Raw genomic sequence first — 12,308 nt, forward strand, 5'->3', positions numbered from 1 at the left:
CCGCTCCCATCCTGAGACACGTTTCCCTCAACCAGGAAGTGCTGCTGTTTGCCTTCACTGCTACTGGGATTGGAGCCACTGGTGGAGTGCAGAGAAGCCAGGAACAGGAAGTCTGGGTATCAGCTGACCAGGAGATCACGTGGTCAGTTTCCATCCACGCTGAGCAGAGCACCAGCGTGTCCCTTGATATCGGGATTACAGCAAGATTTATGCACAGAAAGAGGTACCATTCACCACACACGGCTGGAAGAGGTACTGTATTGCTCCTTATGCTCACTATATCGGCTGACTTGTCTTGTTGAGACATCACTGCACCTGCAGGAATAGCCATCCATGTTCCCCATCTAGCTGACACAGCCCACTTCCTAAACTCCGCAGCATAAACTTCCACCGGATTGCGACCCTGCCTGAGAGTTTTTAGTTTCCTTTCAGCAGTGATTGAAATATCCGGATCATCATATATAATAGCCATGGCCTTAAAGAATTCCTTTACTGAGGATAAGGCCTCATGTTCTGCATGAAGACTATATGCCCATGTTTATGAATGTCCTGACAAGAGGGTTTTTATAAATGTTACCCTCTGGTGCTCTGATCCTGACAAGTTAGGCCTCAACTCAAAATAAGATAACACACGATTCCTAAAATTCTGAAATTCAGATCTATGGCCAGAAAACTTTTCAGGTACGGACATTCGAAGGTTCGTGACAGGAGGAGAACGCACTGCATCAACGGCTGTTTGAAGTACCTGAACTGCCCCAGATAGTTGTGTAACCTGGGTTTGTTGGTTAATGATCACCCCGGAAATATTGTTTACCGCGGTGGTCAGGACTTCAACATGACTACGCAGTGCGTCCATATTGTTTTGGTCTGCTGTTCTGTAACGATAGGTGTCAGCTGAACAGATTTTCTGATTATTGGTGAGCTGCAGTATCACCAGTAATACAGATACTATACCTGATTATATGGTGATCTGCAGAATCACCAATAATACAAGTATAGCAAAGCACAAGGTAGCTAATGTAGTATAGTGTTTGGTGTAACAGTAATAAGGATGAGCGGGTTCACCCGAGGAGCGGGTGACCCAGACAGTACTGCAGCCGGTGCTCACTATTGGGCAGGTGAGTCAGACCGTGCTGCAGTCGAGAGTGTTGGAAGCACACACACAAGTAGAAGATAATACAACCAGAGCTGAACAACTGATCACCTGTGGAGCAGGTGATTCAGGTAGTACTGCAGCCTAGTAGTGTTGGCAATACAGACAGTACTGCAGCCTAGGAGTAGGTGATACAAACAGTAATTTCCCTCACCAGTAGCTAGGCCCACTGGTGCGGGTGGCGAGGTCAGACAGGCAGAGTAGGCAACGAGCGGACAGGTACAGTACAGAAACGGAACTGATTCAGCGTCAATACCAAGCAGGGTCGGCAACGTGAATCAGATGGCTTAGGCACAACACACACCATACAATCTAGGTTGTACAATCTTACCACTTTCATGTAGTATAAGAGCTTATCCAATCATTCAAGGTATTTTCAATCTGTTGGCCCTTATACTACATAGATGTGGTAAATCTGTACAACCAAGATTGTATGGTGTGTGTTGAGCTTAAGGCACAGAATCGACAAACAGGAGGATAGTCAGAGGAAGCAGAAAGTCATAACAAATAAACAATGCAATTAGTACTTTAAGCTATCAACAGAATCTGGCTAAGTGTGGATCCCCGGCTCCGGCTGGTTCTAGCACACTTTGGGATCTGACTAGGGTCTGAGCGCTAACACGATAGCATTTGCAACAGCAGACGAGAAGCTACTGACAGGCCTGTCCTATATATACCCAACCATGCTCCACAGCGCCACCCCAGTCACTCAGCCAATCCGGACGCTGGCTGAAATCAACTGACCGAGCGTGAGCGGACTCCCCTGCTAGATGCATAAAGGTCCTGTCGCTCGGCTTGTGTGCGCGTAGCCCTTAACCTGTGAGCAATAGAAGGACCAGGCAAAGTCTCAGCATGTAACTGCGCGGCAGAGGCCGCTGGCTGATACGCGGAGATAGCCGCCATGCCGCTTGTCTTTGCGGCGGTATCTCCGCTATCTATTACAAATATATATTTACTTCAATAGATACAGGAAGGTAGATATTCAGTCACCAAATCTCTTCCTGAGCTAATTGTTCAGCAGTTAAAATATCCACTAGGAACTATAAGTGAAGACTAAACTTCTATTTTCTGAAAGGCACAGACTTCCTTGTATGACAGGAGGCTCAAAACAAAGGCAGATAAAGTTTATCAATGGGGGATCCTATACACTGTTTCACTTCAGAAATCACTTTTTGGATTAGATGTCAAGAAAATTCAGTTTTCTCTGCTTTTTTAATCTCTCTCTCTCTCCTCAATATAACTCACGCTCCTGTGTCACTGGCCAGGTTGTACATTTATCTCTGCAAATTCCTTTTTCTTTTATTCCAGGTCTTTATTTCCTGTCAGCTCTTTCTCTCATCTTTCTCTATCTTGTCAGCTGTGCTCTGCCTCTTTTCCCCTCAAAAAATGCATTTCTGTTCCCTCTTTTCGGCTTTCCATACAGAGCCCTCCCTCCTGGCTCCTCTCCTCAGCTGCATCATCCCATCTCCCCTGTTATGCATCTCTGTGCTGTCCTGCTGTCTTCCTTCCTGCTCACCGTTTTTTTTCCTCTCTCATCATACTTTACTTATTCCCTCTTTCAGCTTCTCTCCCCCTTCTCACTCTGTCATCGTCTCCCTTGTGAGTTCAGATGGCTGGTGCTGGAAGGATCACAGCCTTTTAGGGTCCCGACATGCCGGAATGCCTCTCCCCCTCAGCAATATTTCATCTGTCCTCTCCCTCCGTCACTCGCCGTCTGCGCAATTACACTGGGAACCACTGGTTATGACCAGTCGTTCCAACGGCTGTCCACGCGCCTAGCGTCCCCCGCTGCCTAGCAACAGAGAGAGAGAGAGACGCATGCATCCTACAAATATTTATGTATGCTTTCCCTCTCTCCTCTCCAGCCATCTGCACATTCGCCTGCCCCCTGCTGGCCACACCACATACTGCACCGAAAATCCACCCCACTTCACACAGGCTACAATGGGTGACATGAATGCAGAAACAGCAGACAGACAGTCAGGAACTCAAGATAATAGTGTAGAGAGGTCAGGAGCTGAGAAATAACATTTAGTGTCATCAGTGTAGATGTGATACTGGAAACCAAAAGAGCGTATTCATTTTCCCAGGCCATGAGAATAAATGGAAAAGAGAAGAGGTTGTAGAATGTAGCCTTGTGGTACACCAACAGATAGCAGGGGTGGAGAGGAATTAGTGTTGAAATAGGAGACAGTGAAAGAGCATCAAGACCAGGTAGGAGCTAATCCAAGAATGTGCTTGGCTCTTGACACCCAGTGACAAAAGTGTCTGGAGAAGTAATCCACAGTGTCAAAGGCAGAGGAAAGGTCAAGGAGTATTAGTACAGTAAATTTTCCTCTGGAATTTGCAACAAGAAGATCGTTTGCAACTTTCAGTGGAATGGTGAGTTCGGAAGGCCGGATCTAGAGAGTCTAATGCTGGATACACACCATGCGTTTCCGCGTCGCACGCGGCCGTCGATACGCATCGATTTGATTATTTCTGACGTGTCCGATTCAAGCTTCGATGGATCGTTAGGTCGATTTGCCATACTTTACATGGCATTCGACCTAAAAATCATCGAAATTCGTTCGGAAATGTTCGGAAATAATCAAATCGACGCGTATCGACGGCCGCGTGCGACGCGGAAACGCATGGTGTTTATCCAGCATAACAAATAGGGTTGAGCCGAAATTTTCGAAATTTCGCGTTACTATAATTACGCATGCGAAATTTGCTATTACGGCACGAAATTATGGTAGCGTAATTGCCATTAAAATCATAATTGATAATACCGTAAGCGTAATTTTCAACGCGTAATTTTGCATTTCATTCATAACGTAATTTCAGGTTAAACCATAACGTAATTTCGCATTTCTTCGTAATTTCGCGAATTTCGTAATTACTTGTTAGCTATAAAAAGAAATACATTTTAATTTTGAAAATGAAAGTAATTTTGTTTCTAATAGTAATTACTAGACACAGGAAAGTGTCTGGGTATTGGAGATTGTCCAATCATATTACAGGCTTCTTTTGAGATACATCCTAAACAACCAATTGTAGTTTGACCCACCCTTCTAGTATATAATTTGGCAGCCATGTTAGTTTCACTTTGCGGGTTGTTGTTGTTTCTGTAGGATTTCGCGATACCCACCGTAACGCGAAAACTACGCAAAAATTAATGCTTACAGTAATATGAACTATCGCGAAATTACGTTATGTAACTACGCTTACAAACGGTTGCATGCAAGGCAAACGTAATTTCGCAATACCCACTGTAATGCGAAAGCTACGCGAAAATTACGCTTCCGCGGAATTTCACGAAATCCTTCTTCATTACGATTATGTACTTACGGCCATAATCGTACTTACACTAATAACGCGAAATTTCGCAAAATCGTAATTAAGTCATTATGCTCACCTCTAATAACAAAGAGTTAGTAGATAGGAAGTTAGACAGTTCAGTCATTCCAGCAGTTTGAAAGCAAGGGGAAGAAGTGAGACTAGACGATAATTAGAGAGGGCTGTATGGTCCAAACAAGGTTGTTTGTTTAGTGGTGTTATGACTGCTTGTTTAAATGAGCAAGAGAAAATGCCAGTTGAGATGGAGAGGTTGAAAATAGTGGTTAGAGTAGGGATGAAGGAAGAAGAGAGTTGGGAGGTAAGATAAGAGGGAATAGGGGTCCAGAGCACAGGTGGTGATGTGAGCTTTAGAGATTAGTGAAGAAAAACTGTGTTCAATTAAAGCAATGAAAGCTGTTAGAGAGTGGAAGTGACTGGCCTTGTAGGGAGAGAGAGAAGTCGTTTTTAGTGGGTGAGCAAATACGCAGAGTTGAGGAAGGTGGAGCAGATGGATGGACTGGTGAAAGGGGTTGCATTTTAGCTACTTATCTCCCCCTGCAGTATATTCATGCCCCACAGGACTTCAGATAAAGTCCCAGGGATGTAGATATTCGTCTGCCGCCACGATCGCCTGCCGTGCACACTTGTACGCAATCTCACGTGTGTTCTTGTTGCCACCCATTAACACGCTAATTTAAGTGCCTGTGATTAATGATCATCGGCATCAATAAGATACCTGTCAGGCCTGTAGGGATATCTACTCACGAATCAGCTCCAATGCCCCAATCTAACTCCACACACTTCACCCTATGTGGCGCATCCCCGCTTGAACGGTAGGTGAAGAGACAACACCTGCCCGACTTCGGTTACACCCAGGCCTTTAGTGTGCAAAGTATTGGAGCTAAATGCAGGGTGAACAAATAAACTTCCAGGCCAAACAAGGATACAGAATAACAAAGTCCAGCAACAGTCCAGGGCCATACACGGTAAGCAGAAATATCACAGTACACGAGGGCAAGGCAGAGAGTAGTCAAAGAACGTTTCCAAAATCAAACCAGGCAGCAAGAGTCGTCACGATATTCCAGGCAAGAGGTCAGTTCAGGCAGCAGACAAGGGAGGTCCAGTAATCAAAGCCGAGGTCAAAGTCCAGATAACCCAATATAAACAGCAGGTAACAGCACACCCAGCAACCAGCAAGCTAGAAGCTATCACAGGCAAGATGCAAGTGTCACAGCAAGGTTTAAAGTGGATCTGAGATGAAAAACTAACTATAACAAGTAACTTGTCAATATATCTTATCTAAGGTTTAGATAGTTTACACAGCAAATCTAGCTGCATTCAGCTTCAATAGAATATGATTATTTCTTCCTGTGATACGACAGCAGCCATGTTGTTTGTAAACATTACACAGAGGCAGGCTTATCTGCATCTTGAGCATTCAGCCTGTGAAAAAAACGAATCCCCCTCCTCCTCCCTTCTCCCCTCTGCCTCTGAAATCTCTGGCTAGTAATACCTCCCCCTCCTCCTGCCCAGACTGAGCTCCCATGAGCCCTTGCTACTGTCTGAAAATGCCTCGGCTCTCTGAAAACCTGTGTGTAAGGCTTGGTGGTGTATTCTCCACAGTCAGCATGCAACACATGAGCTGGCGTGGAGGAGGTACACACACCAGCACAAGGAAACAGGCTATCCCTAGTATAGTGGAGGGGAGGACTGACTCCAATAGGAGATTGTGGCGCACAGAGCCGGTGCAGATCCGACAGCCACAGACAATACTTTTGCGATAACGTCTCAGCGCAAGGTAGCGCTGAGCGCATAAACCAGAACTGAGGAGATCAGAACAGGTAGACAGAATGAACGCTTGCTTAACTAGCCACTACTTAGTGACAGCAAGCGTCCACAATAACACAGACTGGAATGAGGCAGCCAATGCGTTGCGGCGATGGCGTGCCTCACAAAGACAGGACAGGATAGTCAGGAAATAGCAGGATCAAGATAGATGAACGTAACACAGACAAATATACAATAAGTATGTTTTCCTAGCGCATTACAATTACAGCTATCAATGAAACTATTTGTAACGTCTGACTAACATATGTATATATCGGCAATGAACCGATATATGACATAAGCAGGAACGCTGACTAGGACTGGAGTAATACAGGGAACAGGACTCAGAAGGATTCGCTATCTCTTCGCAGAGATGAACGCAATCCACAAACGGTAACAGAACAGGATTCAGAAGGATTCGTTATCTCTTCGCAGAGATGAACGCAATCCACAAACAGTAACAGAACAGGATTCAGAAGGATTCGTTATCTCTTCCCAGAGATGAACGCAATCCACAAACAGTAACAGAACAGGATTCAGAAGGATTCGTTATCTCTTCGCAGAGATGAACGCAATCCACAAACAGTAACAGAACAGGATTCAGAAGGATTCGTTATCTCTTCGCAGAGATGAACGCAATCCACAAACGGTAACAGGACAGGATTAAGAAGGATTCGTTATCTCCTCGCAGAGATGAACGCAATCCACGAACAGGACCAGGAACAGGATAACTAGCTCAGCACGGGTGATCACGAATACGCGTAAACTACCAAAACGTGCTGGAAAGCTGACTAACTGCACACAGGATATAAACAGTTCGTGTACGTATACATCAGCGACACTGATGTATCAACGTAACACGAATACAAGGAAAATAATAAACGTGCTGGTATGCATATATATGGGCAATGAACCAATATATGATGCAAAACCAGCAAAGTATCTTTTAGAACAAGAAACACGATCGGGGGCTGAAGCGACAGCAAGACAGGCTTAAACTGAAGCTATGAAAACTCAAGGAAACCCTGCAGGAAGCAGATCTTTATACTGAGGTCATCCAATGGGAGCAGACATGCAGATTCCCACACAGGTGAATGATAATCAGTCACAAGCTGACAGCAGGGAAAGGCCGACAAAGCTATGCAGCTTGCATGAAAAGAGATCAGAACTACCTGAGCTGCAGCACTACTACTTCCAGCAATGCCTGCTGCAGCAGCGATCATTACAGTACCCCCGCCCTTAAAAGCGGATTCCAGACGCTTTTCAAAACTGAAATTCCCAACAAAACAGTCTGACTGATAATTCATGATGACCGGGACAGCCCGGCAAGACCGAACTCCAGAATCAGTCCCCACAAGACTGGACCCATCAGAACCAGAACCTACAGAACCATGCCCATCAGCACCACAAGCCTCAGTGTGACACCCATCAGAACCATGATTTCCAGAAGAAAGCCCTCCGAAACTCCCTGAGCGATACCCACCGCCTTCCAGGAACTGTTCAAAAATGCCAAAGCCTTTGTAATGCCCACCGGGACTGTCTTTACCAACACAAAACCCACTGTTGAACCAGTCCAAGGCACCAGGACAAGTTTTCTCAGAGACCTCCCAGAACACCTTGAAGCTCCAAAGAGATCCCCATAGGTCAGAACGCCCCTTAGGCTCACATGGAGAACTATCAAGAACCCCTATGGAACCTAGGGCAATTCCAGAGTCAGGGCCACAAGGACAAACATCAAGATCAGGGCTTTCAGGGACCAGAACCATCTCTGAGCATGCAGGCAGACTGGCAACATCAGAACATGTTCCCACTAAGGAAGCATCAGAGCACGCTAACACCTTAGACACACTTGGGCATTCTGGCACACAAAGAACATCTGGGCACACTGGCACAAGAGAAACCTCTGGGCATGTCAAGGAACTGTGAGCCTCAGGGTCAGCCAAGACAGGACCAAAACCAGGACTGGCCAAAAAAAAATCATCATGACTAGACTTCGCAACTACTGGACTTTTACACGAGAATGCAGGATCAGACTTAGATGTCGCTGATTCCAGCAAAGTCAGTAACAAATCAGATTCAGGGGCACTAACAAGACAGGACAAATCTTCTGATGTATGCACTGAACCAGATAGGGACTCCACAACTACCTCTGGACTGGACAGAGACTCATCTAATACACTGGATTGGAGCTCATGAGGCGCTGCAGAACAAGTCAGTATTGCAGCAGCCCCCACTGGACTAGGCAAAACTGAGGAATTCCCTGGACAGGAAGGGGACTCTGGAACCTCTGCCACAGCGGCCAGAGAACCAGAATCTTTCAGGATACAGGGCTGGGTTTCAGGAACACTCATCAGACCGGACTGAAATTCTGAGATTTCTATTATTTTGACCAGAGAATCAGAATTATCCATGTTACAGGGCAAGACTTCTGAAACATTCAGAGGACAGGGCTGGAGTTCCTCGGCTGTTACAACACTGGAGAGGGACTCAACAACATTGGTTAAATCAGACTGTGTACAGGGCAAGGTATCTAACACACTTGCTGACGAGGACAATATTTCAATGGCTTCTGCTTTGCTGGGCAGAAATTCATCAAGTTTTATTAGAGCAGACTGTAATTCCAAAACAGCTGCTAGACAAGTGAATATTACTGCAACACCAACTGAGGTAAGCAGTGCCTCAGACTCCTCTGCTAGAGGGTCTGAAGTATCCAAAGTACTGGGTGAAGCATAAGACTCTGCGACCACAGCTTCACTGGACAGGATCACTGAACAGTCCATATTGCAGGGCAAAACCATGGAAGCACCTGCTGGACAGCATAATGATTCTGTGACCTGAGTTTCATTGGAGAGATCTACTGCACAATTCATGGTACAGGGCAAATTTATTGGAACATTTTCTGAACAAGGTAATAATTCTGCAATTTCAGGTTCACATAGCAGATGCTCTGAGCTATTCACGAAACTAGAGCGAGGTGTAGAAACAGGAAGATCAAGACACAATGTTTGCGCATCTGAATCACCATTCAATTGTAAAATTGGAAAATTCAGATGCTGGGGTTCTGAGGTTTCTGGACAGGATTGCTGGGACTCGGAAACTGATGTAGTGCATCTATTGGCATCTGCTGGATCAGACAGGAGTTGAACTTTATTAACACAGGTAATTTCTGCAGAAGTGTTTGCAGAGACAGGCAAGATTTTTCTGGTGTCTGTTTCACTGAACAAAGACTCATGAGTACTGGCTAGGCTGGACTCAGAAGTCAGCAGGACCTCTGGATTCTCTGCTGCGAAATTTGTGCAGGGCAAAGTTAAGAAAGTATAAGTGGCTTCTGTTTTACTGGTAAGTAACACTGAGTTATCCATGGTACAGGGTGGAATTGCAGGAACTTCAATTTCACACAAAAAGAGCTCCGAATCACCTGCTGAATCAGCCAAAGGTGCTGAAGCAGGCGGGTCAGAACGCCAAATTTGCGAATTCGGAGTCACATAAAAATCATCCAAAATCAGTTCCCACACATCAATCAAAGGAGCCACACCATCATACCTACACACACCAGCCTCTATTAGGTTATAGGCTGACTTAATGCATGCATTCAATACCATTTCACTTTTTGCACTGTAAAATTGACAAAATGAACTTGAATCATTCTTCCATTCACAGACCAGGGCTTCCATCTCTCCCCTCTCGAATGGAGGATCCCATGCATACTTAACAGCGAAACATTTAGGCTGATCACAGTCTGCAGATATGATTGTGGCAGGCACATGTATAGGGTTAATTAGCAGGTGATTGGCAGATTCCTTATTCTTAAGATATCTCCAATACCTGTAGCAAGTGCTGAACTGTAGTGTATGCAAACTTTCCTTGCTTCACAAATAAGTTGATTTGTTCAATACTCTGTAATATCTCCTCATAATCATACTCAGATAATTCTTTTAAACAAAAATCTTTATTTTCCCTAGCCAGGGAGGAAAGTTCATTAGTAGTTTCATAAGTCCATTTAACTCCCCTGAAAGACAATTGCATTTCATTATCTGTTAATGGCAGAATCTCATTATAGGTCTCAATCGCTAAGGATAACGACTCTGCAGATCGGACACGTTTCTTAGAACGTTTGCGTTTTGCCTTAGACCCTGCTGTTTTTGGTGATTTATTCAAGGCTGCAGGAAAATTATCAGTAACACTTTCTGCTTGCTGCACATTTTTGCAAGCAATTGAAGGAGAAGCTGATTGGCCTGCTGCCAGGAGTTCATTAAGAGGAAAAGGCAATGGATCTATGCGCAACCAGTTATGGATCACAAACGCTAGAAATTCCAGCGGTCTCTCTTTCAAATCGGAATGATTGAGAACATCAAATGCCCACTGGAATAATTCCCCTTTAAACAAAATATAACTTAGTTGTTGTGCCCAGGTTGAAACAGGAGTCGCTTGGAGATCGGGATTGGCCAGGAACCTGGCACATTCAGAAAAAAACTCATTTTCTGTTTCAGAGTTAAGTTCTTCAAATTTCTTAAAGGAACAGGAACCATAATTAACAGTGTCATACTTTCTGGGAATCCCCCCCACAATGGGGATTGGTAATGGGGTTTTCATAATGTAAGGCTTGGTGGTGTATTCTCCACAGTCAGCATGCAACGCATGAGCTGGCGTGGAGGAGGTACACACACCAGCACAAGGAAACAGGCTATCCCTAGTATAGTGGAGGGGAGGACTGACTCCAATAGGAGATTGTGGCGCACAGAGCCGGTGCAGATCCGACAGCCACAGACACTACTTTTGCGATAACGTCTCAGCGCAAGGTAGCGCTGAGCGCATAAACCAGAACTGAGGAGATCAGGACAGGTAGACAGAATGAACGCTTGCTTAACTAGCCACTACTTAGTGACAGCAAGCGTCCACAATAACACAGACTGGAATGAGGCAGCCAATGCGTTGCGGCGATGGCGTGCCTCACAAAGACAGGACAGGATAGTCAGGAAATAGCAGGATCAAGATAGATGAACGTAACACAGACAAATATACAATAAGTATGTTTTCCTAGCGTATTACAATTACAGCTATCAATGAAACTATTTGTAACGTCTGACTAACATATGTATATATCGGCAATGAACCGATATATGACATAAGCAGGAACGCTGACTAGGACTGGAGTAATACAGGGAACAGGACTCAGAAGGATTCGCTATCTCTTCGCAGAGATGAACGCAATCCACAAACGGTAACAGAACAGGATTCAGAAGGATTCGTTATCTCTTCGCAGAGATGAACGCAATCCACAAACAGTAACAGAACAGGATTCAGAAGGATTCGTTATCTCTTCCCAGAGATGAACGCAATCCACAAACAGTAACAGAACAGGATTCAGAAGGATTCGTTATCTCTTCGCAGAGATGAACGCAATCCACAAACAGTAACAGAACAGGATTCAGAAGGATTCGTTATCTCTTCGCAGAGATGAACGCAATCCACAAACGGTAACAGGACAGGATTCAGAAGGATTCGTTATCTCCTCGCAGAGATGAACGCAATCCACGAACAGGACCAGGAACAGGATAACTAGCTCAGCACGGGTGATCACGAATACGCGCAAACTACCAAAACGTGCTGGAAAGCTGACTAACTGCACACAGGATATAAACAGTTCGTGTACGTATACATCAGCGACACTGATGTATCAACGTAACACGAATACAAGGAAAATAATAAACGTGCTGGTATGCATATATATGGGCAATGAACCAATATATGATGCAAAACCAGCAAAGTATCTTTTAGAACAAGAAACACGATCGGGGGCTGAAGCGACAGCAAGACAGGCTTAAACTGAAGCTATGAAAACCCAAGGAAACCCTGCAGGAAGCAGATCTTTATACTGAGGTCATCCAATGGGAGCAGACATGCAGATTCCCACACAGGTGAATGATAATCAGTCACAAGCTGACAGCAGGGAAAGGCCGACAAAGCTATGCAGCTTGCATGAAAAGAGATCAGAACTACCTGAGCT

The sequence above is a fragment of the Hyperolius riggenbachi genome, chromosome 2 (assembly GCF_040937935.1).
Source record: "Hyperolius riggenbachi isolate aHypRig1 chromosome 2, aHypRig1.pri, whole genome shotgun sequence".
NCBI lineage: Eukaryota > Metazoa > Chordata > Amphibia > Anura > Hyperoliidae > Hyperolius > Hyperolius riggenbachi.